The sequence below is a fragment of the Gossypium arboreum genome, chromosome 6 (assembly GCF_025698485.1).
Source record: "Gossypium arboreum isolate Shixiya-1 chromosome 6, ASM2569848v2, whole genome shotgun sequence".
Lineage (NCBI taxonomy): Eukaryota > Viridiplantae > Streptophyta > Magnoliopsida > Malvales > Malvaceae > Gossypium > Gossypium arboreum.
This window is the reverse complement of record NC_069075.1, coordinates 63,965,139-63,977,163: the sequence shown is the minus strand read 5'-3', so window position 1 is coordinate 63,977,163 and position 12,025 is coordinate 63,965,139. Positions and strand designations below refer to the sequence as shown.

The 12,025-nt window shown below is 38.2% G+C and overlaps 1 non-coding gene across 1 annotated transcript; it reads right to left on the bottom strand.

Moving 5' to 3' along the window:
* Positions 1 to 1,391: 1,391 nt before the first annotated feature.
* Positions 1,392 to 1,498, bottom strand: LOC128294888 (small nucleolar RNA R71). Its single transcript, XR_008285195.1, has one exon. It is a non-coding gene; the product is annotated as a small nucleolar RNA R71 (small nucleolar RNA).
* Between the last annotated feature and the right edge of the window lie 10,527 nt (positions 1,499 to 12,025).

Here is a 12,025-nt window from a genome sequence, read left to right as displayed (position 1 = left end):
AGTAAATAAATTATGCGATAGAACCTTGATGAGTCTATTTTCATATGAAAGTAACGAAACGATCATATGAACAGTATACCGAGAGATATTAAAGTTCTCGTGAGACAGGGCCAGAACGGTTTCTGGGTCCCCTGTTGCGACTTTGAAAATTTACCATAAATTATCCAGAATGAATTAGAAGTCATGACTTATATGTGCAGATTCCTTTTTGAGTCTAGTTTCATTAGAAACAAACGGAATCAGTATTGAAACCCTGTACAGATAGATATTCAAGTTGTAACGCGCGAAGGTCAGTGTAGTCGACCCCTGTAACATGGGTGACTTTAACTAATAAACTGTACCAATTGGCCCGACCAAAAATTATAGAAATAAATCCATGGATGGATATATGAGTCTAAATTTAGGGAAAATTTACGGAATCAGTTTCCGAGTTGTGAAACTCGAGATATGCTTTTTAAGGCGAAAGCGATGCAGTTTTCCAGCTTGTCTGGGAATGTCAAATTGGTCAGTGCCATAAGTGGTTTTGGCTTGTTAACCCCTCGTGTCCGACACCGGCAACGGTCTCGGGTTCGGGGTGTTACAGATAGGTACACTTGCCTTCATCGTGATAATAGTTAGTTTCAAGAACGCTTAATTATAAATTTTTAAAACCTGTCATGAATATTACGTATCAAGTTTTTGGCGCTGTTGCCGGGGAACTAGGATATTAGGAACACTCAATTTTTATTACTTTAGCCATTTTACTTTTAGTGCAATTTAAATTTTTATTTTCTTTTCTAATTCTTCATTTATTTTCTTTTGATAGGTTTTTCTTGTTTATGACCAGAAGAAACCCGTCAGGACCATTACTAGTTGATAGTGAGATCGATCGCACAGTTCGCAGAAATCGAAGAGAAATAAGGTGAAGCTTAAGATACACAGAGGAAGAGAAAGAGGACGATATTTCAACCACAACCGAGGAGATGGCTGAAAATCAAGAAAATCCGCTACCTCCTGCAATTGCTTCTAATCAGAATCCTGCTCCGCGCACTATGTATGATTATGCTAAACCTTCTTTAACAAGAACCGAATCGAGCATAGTTAGGCCTACTGTGGCTACCAATAATTTTGAACTGAAACCTAACACCATTTAAATGATCCAACAGTTTGTTCAGTTGGATGGTTTGCAAGACGAGGATCCCAACGTTCACTTGGCAAATTTCTTAGAGTTTTGCGAAACTTTTAAAATCAATGGCGTTTCTGATGATGCCATTCGCCTTCGATTGTTTCCCTTTTCATTGAGGAATAAGGCTAAACAATGGTTAAACTCGTTACCATGAGGGTCAATCACTACTTGGGAACAAATGACCGAAAAATTTTTATTAATATATTTTTTGTTGGCTAAAAGAGCCAAATTACGTAATGATATCTTTTCTTTTGTGCAGATGGATTTAGAAACACTCTATGATGCATGAGAGAGATACAAGGATCTATTGAGAAATTGCCCTCACCATGGGTTACCACTCTGGCTACAGGTTCAAATGTTCCACAATGGTCTGAATCCTTCGACTCGATAGATGATCGACACTGTAACACCCCGAACCCGAGACTGTTGCCGGTGTCGGACACGAGGGGTTAACAAGCCAAAACCACTTATGGCACCGACCAATTTGACATTCCAGGCAAGCTGGAAAACTGCATTGCTGTCGCCTTAAAAAGCATATCTCGAGTTTCACAACTCGGAAACTGATTCCGTAAATTTTCCCTGAATTTAGACTCATATATCCATCCATGGATTTATTTCTAGAATTTTGGTTGGGCCAATTGGTACAGTTTATTAGTTAAAGTCACCCATGTTACAGGGTCGACTACACTGACCTTCGCGTTACAACTTGAATATCTCTCTGTACAGGGTTTCAATACTGATGCCGTTTGTTTCTAATGAAACTAGACTCAAAAAGGAATCTGCACATATTAGGCATGACTTCAATTCATTCTGGATAATTTATGGTAAATTTTCAAAGTCGCGACAGGGGACCAGAAACCGTTCTGGCCCTGTCTCACGATAACTTTAATATCTCTTAGCACGTAACTCCTATGACTGTTTCGTTTCTTCCATATGAAAGTAGACTCATCAAGGTTCATTTACATAATTCTTTCACTATTTAATACCATCCCTACAATTTTTGGTGATTTTTCACATTCCCGTCACTGCAGCTGGCAGCACCTGTTTCTAAGGTAGGTCTTACCTATTTTGTAGTCTCCATGAACCAACTAGTCTTGCCATACATAGGTTCACCTATGATCATTTTTAGCCATTCCAATGGCTGATCATGTGACCAACACTCCCATTTCCAATCCATAATCACATCATGAAACCATATATATATATACAAATCACAAATGGTCTAAGTTCGTACTTTACTTCTACGAGCCATTTTCGCATGGCCGTACACATGTACATCACAACACATTTGAACCAACAAGGGGTAGTCCTATACATGCCATTTCAAAGTTCAACCAAAATTATACCAAAACATCATGTGCAAACATATATACACATATAGGTGTAAGGCCGAATTTCAAGGTATCCATAACCATCCAAAACACAAATTTTTAACTAACATGCAAGAAGCATAAACCATGCTCATGAATGCATCATGGCGAATACATCACAATCATGCCCCTTTCAACTTCGGTCATGGTTAAACAAAAAAACTCAATGTCTTACTCAAGATTGCTACAAAGAAATTTCAAGAGTAGTCAATCCATCATTGCATGCATCATTAGCAAGCTTCACATTTAGCATGCAATGGCTTTAACACAATAATAACCTTGGCCAAATACCATTTCCATGGCATAACAAGGATTTGAACCATGGCTAACATGAACATCAAGTTAGCAACCAAAACATGCATGAATCTCATGACACAACCTCATACATACCTTAATCTTGATGCAAGTTTAGCCAAATCTCCTTCTAGATCTCTTCTAAACAAAGAAAATGAAGCAAAATCTCTTCTTCCTCTTAAGAATTTCGGCCAAAGGAAGGAGGGAAAAGATGAACAAATTTTTTGTTTTTCTTGATCACCTCTGGGCAATGGGGGATGCTACACTCACACACATTTTTTTTTTTTTGTTTCTCTTCCCACATTTTAATTATTAATCATTTCTCTCATGCTCCATTAACAAAACATGTTTCAACATGTTTTCTTTGCCCATAAACCATGTCATGGCCGGCCACCACCTATAAAAGGGGGAATTTGACATGCAAGTCCATTGTTTTACATGCATGCTTTAATTAGTCATCACACATTTCCCCATCATACTTTCAAAGTTTACTACTAGGTCCTTTCTAGTGAAATTCACATTTATATCTCTAAATCAAAACATCAAAAATGTCACACATGAATACACACATATTATAGGCATCAAAATAAATTTTAGATTATTTTTATGCCTCGGTTTTGTGGTCCCGAAACCACGTTCCGACTAAGGTCAATTTTGGGCTGTCACAGACACAGCCGCTGGTGGAACTATCAATAATAAGACACCTGACGATGCTTATGAATTTATAGAAGAGATGTCACTGAATACTTTTCAGTGGCAAGTCATGAGGACAAAGCCACCGAAAGTAGCTGGTATTTTTAACGTTAATTCAGTCACCATGCTCTCCAATCAGGTAGAACTTCTGAATAAAAAAATTGACAATTTTCTTGGTTCTTCACAGGTTTACCCAGTAATCCAGTGCGAAACAAGTGGAGGTGGATCAAGCAATTTAGATTACCCACCCTATGGCCACAACATGGAGAACGAGCAGTTAAATTACATGGGTAATAATCCTCGATCTCAAAACAATCCTTAGAGTAATACTTACAATGCAAGTTGGAGGAACCACCCAAATTTCTCGTGGGGAGGCCAAGAGAATCAGTGACCATCACCACCTCTAGGCTTCCAACAACCACCCTATCAACAAGAGCAAAAGCCAAACCTTGAGGAGATACTAACAAAATTTATCTCGATGTTAGAAAATCATTTTTAAAATACCGAGACAGCACATAAAAATCAACAAGCATCGATCCAAGGGCTCGAAACTCAGATAGGTCAACTCGCTAAATTGATATCTGAACGACCACAAGGTAGTCTACTGAGTAACATTGAACCTAACCCAAGGGAGCAAATCAATGTAATTACCATTCAAGATGAGGAAGGGTTAGTTGTACCTGAACCAGAACCGAGGCAAGAAACAGTGGTAAGTAAGGGTAAGGGTGAGGTGGACCAAAATGACCAGAAACTGGTAAGTAATGAGTACAAACCTAGTGTGCCATACCCAAACGCGATAAGGAATGACCACACAGAAGAAAAATTCGATAAATTTCTTAAATTATTAAAGAAGTTACACATTAACTTACCATTTATTGAAGCTCTTTCGCAGATGCCAACCGCAGACAAATTCTTAAAGGAGCTTTTAACAAATAAGCGAAAGTTGGATGAGGCTTCGCATGTGGAACTAAATGCGGTTTGCTCAGCCATACTACAAAATAAGCTAGCCAACAAATTCAATGATGCAGGGAGTTTTACGATTCCCTGTTTAATTGGTAGCCTAGATGTTAATAATGCTTTGGCTGATTTAGAGGCTAGTATCAATTTTATGCCTTACAAAATGTTTACGCAACTAGGTCTTAGGAAACCCAAACAAACTAGGATGAGTATTCAATTAGCCGATAAAACAATTAGATTTCCTAGTGGGATAATTGAATATGTACTCGTTAAAATTAACAAATTTATACTCCCAGTTGATTTCGTTGTTCTAGACATAGAGGTGGATAGTAACGTTCCTTCAATTCTAAGGAGGCTCTTTTTAGCAACCGCAAGAACGATAATTGATGTTGGCACAGGTGAACTCACACTTCGTGTAGGAGACGAAACAATCACCCTTCAAGCTCGTAATTCGAGTAACACATCGAAAATTGAAGGTGGTTGTATAAATCATTCTATTCAAACTGACCATGTGGTGCAACCTACTTTGCAAGAAATAAGTTTGAAAACCTACACGAGCCATGTTCAAGCAACAACAAAGGACCTATCTATAAAGAACGAAAGCTACAAATCTAGGAACTAGATGAATGGAGGACACATAAATCAAGGACACATGATAAACCAAAACCATGCCATGACAAGCTCAATGTTGCACCAAAACATCTTAAGGTTGGAGACAAAGTACTACTAGATGCAGCAGATCCTCGCATTACCACTTCTGAACCTAATGAAGAAATTCCTCTCACGGTACTCAGTATTTTCCCATATGGTACAATCAAGGTAATTCTCCCCAAATTCGAAACTTTTAAGGTAAACAATACTCGTCTTAAACCTTATATTGATAAAGTTGATAGTAGGGATGAGGAGTGTAAACTCCTTGAGCCACCATGATCACACACCAAAGAGGTAAGTCAAGCTTAGACTATAAATAAGCGCTTCTCGGGAGGCAACCTGAGCACTAACTGTAATGATTTATTTAAATTCTAGTTTTTCACATCTAACCTACTAACTGAGTCTCGAAAAACAAGGTTTTCCCATCCACACGGCCAGGGACATTGGCATGCCTTAAGCCGTGCACACACCACAGGAGGAGACACGGCCGTGTGAAAACAGGGCAAAATTTTTTTCCCCAATACGGGATGCGATAAGTTTTCATGGCCATGTGATAATATCGTAGGCAAAAATGCCAAACCAATACGGGTGTGCTACACGCCCATATTTTCAAACCGTGGGCTGTCAATTTAGCACAGGCGTGTCATGGTCGACACTGTCAAACTAACATAGGCATGGGCTATCATACACGGGCGTGGGAGAAACGAACGGCAGAAGACACGGCCGTGCAACATAGCCATGTCCACCCACACACCCAAGGAACATGGGTGTGGGGCCAATGTCAGACGCGCCTAAATTTAAAAACCACGAAACACACGGGCAAAAATTAAAATCCATATAAACCCCTCACTATTCACAATCTCCTTCCCTAAAAATCCCTAACCCTAGCCGCTGCAACTCCACACGCCCGTGCGCTGGCTACAACACTATTTCAGACGACCCAAGCTTTTCCCTTTTGCATTTGTTTACTCTTTTCTCTCTATTTTCTTTAAATATTTTGCCTATTTCATGATTTCTCTGATCTATTTGACTATCTTAAGTGAATATTCATAGTAGAATAATAAAACGCATGCTTGTCATTAAAGAATATTGCTATTTTTCATACTACATTCATCCATTTTTCTCGTTTCCATGTATTTTATGCTTACCCACATGCACTCATGCATTAGATATTCCCATAGCATTATTCTCATAGTCCTATTTTAATAAATTGATATATTTGATTTAGTTGTTTTAGTTTTGTTTACTTCATCTAGTACGTGAATCTCATGAAATATTCCTATTTAGTTTTGTGTTTCCATGCTATTTTTGAGACGTATTGGTTGAACTTCGACTTTTCAATGTAGGTATACAATGTCATCCTCACGTGGTAAGAAAACTGCTGTCCCCACCTCGAAGAAGAGGAAAGGAACATCATCATCCTCGGGTCCTACCACTGAGATCCGTCACCCTTTCCTCGAGTTCCCTTTGGGACCCCAAGAGGAGATATTTTAGATATTACGGGTCTGACCCCTAGGTGTGAGCTACTGCATTGATTGGACTGCACTTGAACAGATTTAATTGGCTGACGCGGTCCGAGCCCTCCTGACGATTGACCGGTGGGGGCTCTTCTTTGAGATCATCAAGTCGATGTATCTCGATTTCACATTGGAACTCTACTCGACATTCCATCTTCAGACTGTCATGACCAACTTCGACGATCCTGGAACAGTCTAGTTCCTTCTTGGTGGTTTAGTGCGCCAGTTGAGCGTACTCGAGTTCGGGATTGCACTAGGGCTGTACACGGAGGAGTTCATGGACAACAATGAACTCGACACACTCGACCGCCACATCCACTACTCTCTCTCAAAGTGTTCGTAGGACCTCGTCCTTGCCTCGGCCTCCTATGATCCTAGCCGCTCCAAGGCATCGACTCTCCCTCCATTCTTGAGGTACCTATACGCCATCTTGGCTCACACTCTGACGGGATGACGAGAGAGCACCAGCATCGTCACCACCCACGACGCCTATTTCTTATGGAGCATGGCGAACGGGCACGTCCTCGACCTTGCCTACTTCATCGCCCTCACCATCTTCTATCAGACGAAACGACATAAGAGAGGGGTCATCTCTATCGAGCCCTATGTGACTCGATTGGCATGACACTTTGGGCTCCTCAACACTGTAGCACAATCATCCTCCCTCACTCTCATTGGCCAGATGTCCCCACAGGGTATCTCGAGCATGCTAAACATGAGGATGATCAAGAAACGACGTGGCACCTACCCTCCTCAGTACCGCCTCGTCCAGTCCACCGAGGAGGAGGACCTAGAGGACATTACTGATGATGTCCCTCCATGTCACGAGGACCCACCGTCTCAGCCACCACCCATCCATCGTCCAATTCATACGGCGGCTTCATACTCTGATATCTCTGAGCACCTTACACGATTTGAGCAGCAATGTTTTCAGTGCTTTGATCACATTGATGCTACACTTCACCAGATTTGTCAACACCTTCACATCTCATCGCCACCACCACCTCGCGAACCATCCGGTGATGACGATGTTTAAAAATTTTTTATTTTTTATTTTTATTTTCACTTTTATCTTTATTTATCTTCTTTAAGTACTTTTATTTTATTTTCCTTTACTATTAGTTTAATTTTAGTTTTTACGATTTTTTATTTTCGGCTATTTCATTACGAGTAGTTATACTTCCTTATATTTTTTAAAAACTTCCTGATTCTATCACAATTGTAAAGAGCTCCAAAGCTCATCATCAAATAGCAACTAAAAACTCCACTGGCAAAGGTTCTCCACGATTGCCATGTCTTGCTCGACCAGGACCATAGCTACCACCAGATATAATATTCTTTTGGCGCAGGACTTATGGACTAATAAACCTCTACCACCACCGGAGTATCCTCCTCCACTCTAATCATTGCCTTGGCTGATTATTCTCCATAACTCCAATTCAAGGAATTCATTCATCATTCAGGAAGTTTCACCCCTCTCCCTATCTTAACATTATTTATCTATATTTTTCACTATATCTATCTTCGTACATTGAGGGAAATGTACATCTTAAGTGTGAGAAGGGTCTCTTATATCATCATTAGAAATCCTTGAATTTTTTCTTATTCTTACGTGAATTACACATATCACTATTAGAATGAATTTTAATTAATTAATGATTTTTATTGATATGTATTGAATTAAAACAAGGCATTTATGCATTGATTGTTTAAACTTTAAGAGATTAGGGAATCAAGCATGATAAGTTGATTTTTGAAGAAGTAAAAAAACTTTTAGGTTGCTTCCCTAAGTTTAGGTATTATCTTGAGTTGAAATTCACAAGTTTAAACATCAAAAAGCCATAATTTTTGTGAGATCTTGAGCCTTTAAAGCATCTATTATTTCTTTCATGTTCACTTTTATTATTGCTTTGAGTGTGTCAATATTGAATTATTATTCTAGAACTTGCTTGATTATGCATGTCAAGACCACACCATTTGATTTGAGATGTCAAGATGATAAAGACAATTAGGTTTAACCCACTCACTCCACAAAAGCCTACCTTCATAATTAACCCTTAGTGAACCCCTTTGAGCCTAACAAACCATTAATTGATTTACCCTCAATATTAACCCATAACCCATTATTGTTGAAATCCCCTAATTTGATCCCTATTTTTGTCGAGATTTGATTTGAACTAATTGCTTAGCTATGTTTTGTTCATCTATGTATTTGACTTGTTCTTAAAAAAAATTACTTCAATACGAATTAGTAGTAATTCGTCGTTTTTGAGCTCGAGTATTAATTCCATATTCTGAGAAGAAACTTACTTGTATTTAACTGATGACTTGTTATATTTCTATCTAGGTAATTTTTCAATTCAATCTCGCTTCTAACCTTTTCTTTCAGCTTGTGACCACACCCCCTAACCAAAGCCACATTACAACCCTCTAAAAGACTTTTTTGATTGATGTATCAACTCAATTTATAGTGGTGGATATTTCATTTTCAAGCAAGCCTATGGCAATAGCTTTTCATATTGTCTAATGAGTGCTTTAATTGATGTCCTTAAACACCTAGAGTGATTTGAGTGAATCTTTAGTGAGGATGTTAAACTCTGTGATATTTTGATCAAAGGTAATCACTTAGATAAGGGAGACAACTATGTTTTCATGATAAAATACTCAACTTGGAATGTTTGAAACTTTGATGTACTTTTAGTTGAATTTTCAATGTATGAATACTTATGGATTATTTTGAGACATTATTGATAGGGATTATAAATTGAGAAGAATTTATTTTGATTGAAAGTTGAGGATTTTGCTTGAGGACAAGCAAACGCTTAAGTGTGGGGGTTTTGATAAACCATAATTTATACATGTTTTTATCCCATGCTTAGTACATTTATGGATGGTTTCTCCTTAGATTTGGTGAATTCGATGCTCCTAATTCCTTAATTTCATGTTTTATACTTAAGTGAGCATAGGAGAGTAAAAAGAGAGAGAAACAGGCCGAAAATGGAGAAAATGGACCCACATGGGAAATCAACACAGCCTGGACTTCCTCACACGGGCATGTCCTATGGCTGTGTCCTTTTGGCAGGATTGAAGCACGACTTACACGGGTAGACTACATGCTCGTGCCTATTCAACAGCCTTGACCATGGGCCAGAGTAATCGCACACGGGCGTGTCACACGAGTGTGCCCCTATCGAGCACAAGTATTACCCTATTCGAAAAAGGCCAATTTTGAGGGCTCTTAGGCAGTCTAAAGCCTATTTAAATGCCTGAGGAGACACTTAGGAAGGGGACGCAGAGTAGGAGGCAAGGGATTACTTAAGGGAAGCCGATTGGTCCATCTTAGAAGCCAGATTCATCATCAAGATTGAAGATCTCCCTTCAATTTCCATTCAGGGGTTTTTGGGTTTTATTTATGTTTTGTATTCATTATTCTTCTGAGATGTTTTCTTCTATAATTATGACCTAAACCCCCTAAATATCTAAGGGGAATAAAACCTAAGACAAATCTTGTTATTATTATATGAATTGTATGATAAATATTTGACTTGTTCTTAATTATGTGTTCTTAATTCTTGTTTTAATATTCCAGGATATTGATTCGAGTTAATGCTCTTATTCAGAGGAGTAATAGACCCTATCTAAGAGTAAATTTGTCATAATTAAGTGGAGTTGATTGCATGTCTAGAGATAGGGTGATAAGATTTTGCCGGATTAGGGTGAAACCTAATAATTAGATCCATAGATCGAGTTAATGCAATACTAGGCGTTAATTAGAAAGAGATTTCAATTAATCAACCTAGGGTTAGAAATTATTAGTCTCGAGAGGGATAATAATATAACTTAGGGACTTTTACGTATCAAGTCAAATGAATTAATCGTCTGATTCAGAGTCAAATAATAAGTAAAGTCTAGGTGGATTTTTCCTTGGGTATTGTCTTAATCAATCGAATTTTCCCAAAAGCTTTTCCCCAATTTCTCTCTGTGCACTCTTAGTTTAGATAATTAATTTAGATAAATAAATCCCTTAATTTTTAGGCTAGATAATAAAAAGAAAGTAATTACTAGTACACTTGGTTCTTTTGGGTTCGACAATCCGGTCTTGCTAAAGCTATACTACTGTTCAATAGGTACACTTGCCTTCATCATGATAATAGTTAGTTTCAAGAATGCTTAATTATAAATCTTTAAAAACTATCGTGAATATCACGTATCAGTATGTGTGTTAAACATTTTTTTCTAGGTAATTTTCGTGAAAAAACCCTAAAATGACCTTTTTGAAAAGGTGTAAAATATGTCGTAAAAATGTAAAATAATAGAGAAATGTGGGTTTCCATAAGAGGAAAGAACAATCAACTAGGCTCGGGTAAGCTAGAAATGCATGCATTTTATTATACGAGCCTAGGGACTAAATCGTAAAAATGTAAAAGGTTAGGAGCAAAATGGTCATTTTGTTCGAGGGTGAAATTTAGGCTCAAAAAGAATAATATGAGGTATTGATGATTCATTTTTATTGTTATAGACCCCGAAGACCAAATTTTGGAGGTCGATCGAGGGGAACGAAAGGTTTCGAAATAACCGGAACACGAAACCGAGACGAATACCAGGTAAGTTCGAATAGCTTTAAGTAAACTATTAATATGCCTAATTACATGTGTTATGAATGCATGATATTTTGTTATAATGATGGCATGAAAATCCATGAAATATGTCAATAAGAATGATATGATAATAAATGTCCCGGTTGAAGTAAAAAGGGAAATTCGATGGATAAACCATGGCTTACATGACTTGAGATCTTGCATGTGTTGCAGAAAAGGATTTAGCCCGGATGGGTAATCCGTTGATCTCAAATGTGGAAAGGATCTAGCCCGGACGTGTGTTCCTTGAGTGATCGAGCCTCTCGAAGAATATGTGTGCATTGTGGATTTAGCCCGGACGGGTAATCCGATTAGGGTCTAAATTTAGCTTGTACTGGTAATTCAGATTCGAGCTCATTGAGGGTGTTTGTCTCTATAAGGGATTTAGCCTGGACTGGTAATCCCGACATCACCTTATGAGTTTACATAACAAGGGATTTAGCCTGGACTGGTAATCCCACTGTAAAATGTGAGGTTCGCGGGAGTGCATACATGAGATGATTGCTCTTATGACTTGACGGTAAATGGATAATCCATCGAGATTTTTTGAGTAATTCAACGGGATTAATATGTGATACAAAAATGAAAATGTTGAATGATGAGCTCATCTTAGATATGTTACATAGTTTGATATTTTGTGACTAACTTATTGATGGAGTGCATGTGATAGGGAAACCATTCCATACTTGTTGGTTTATTTGCCTAATATGGTTGCATGCTAAACAAATCGGTAAGTTTATT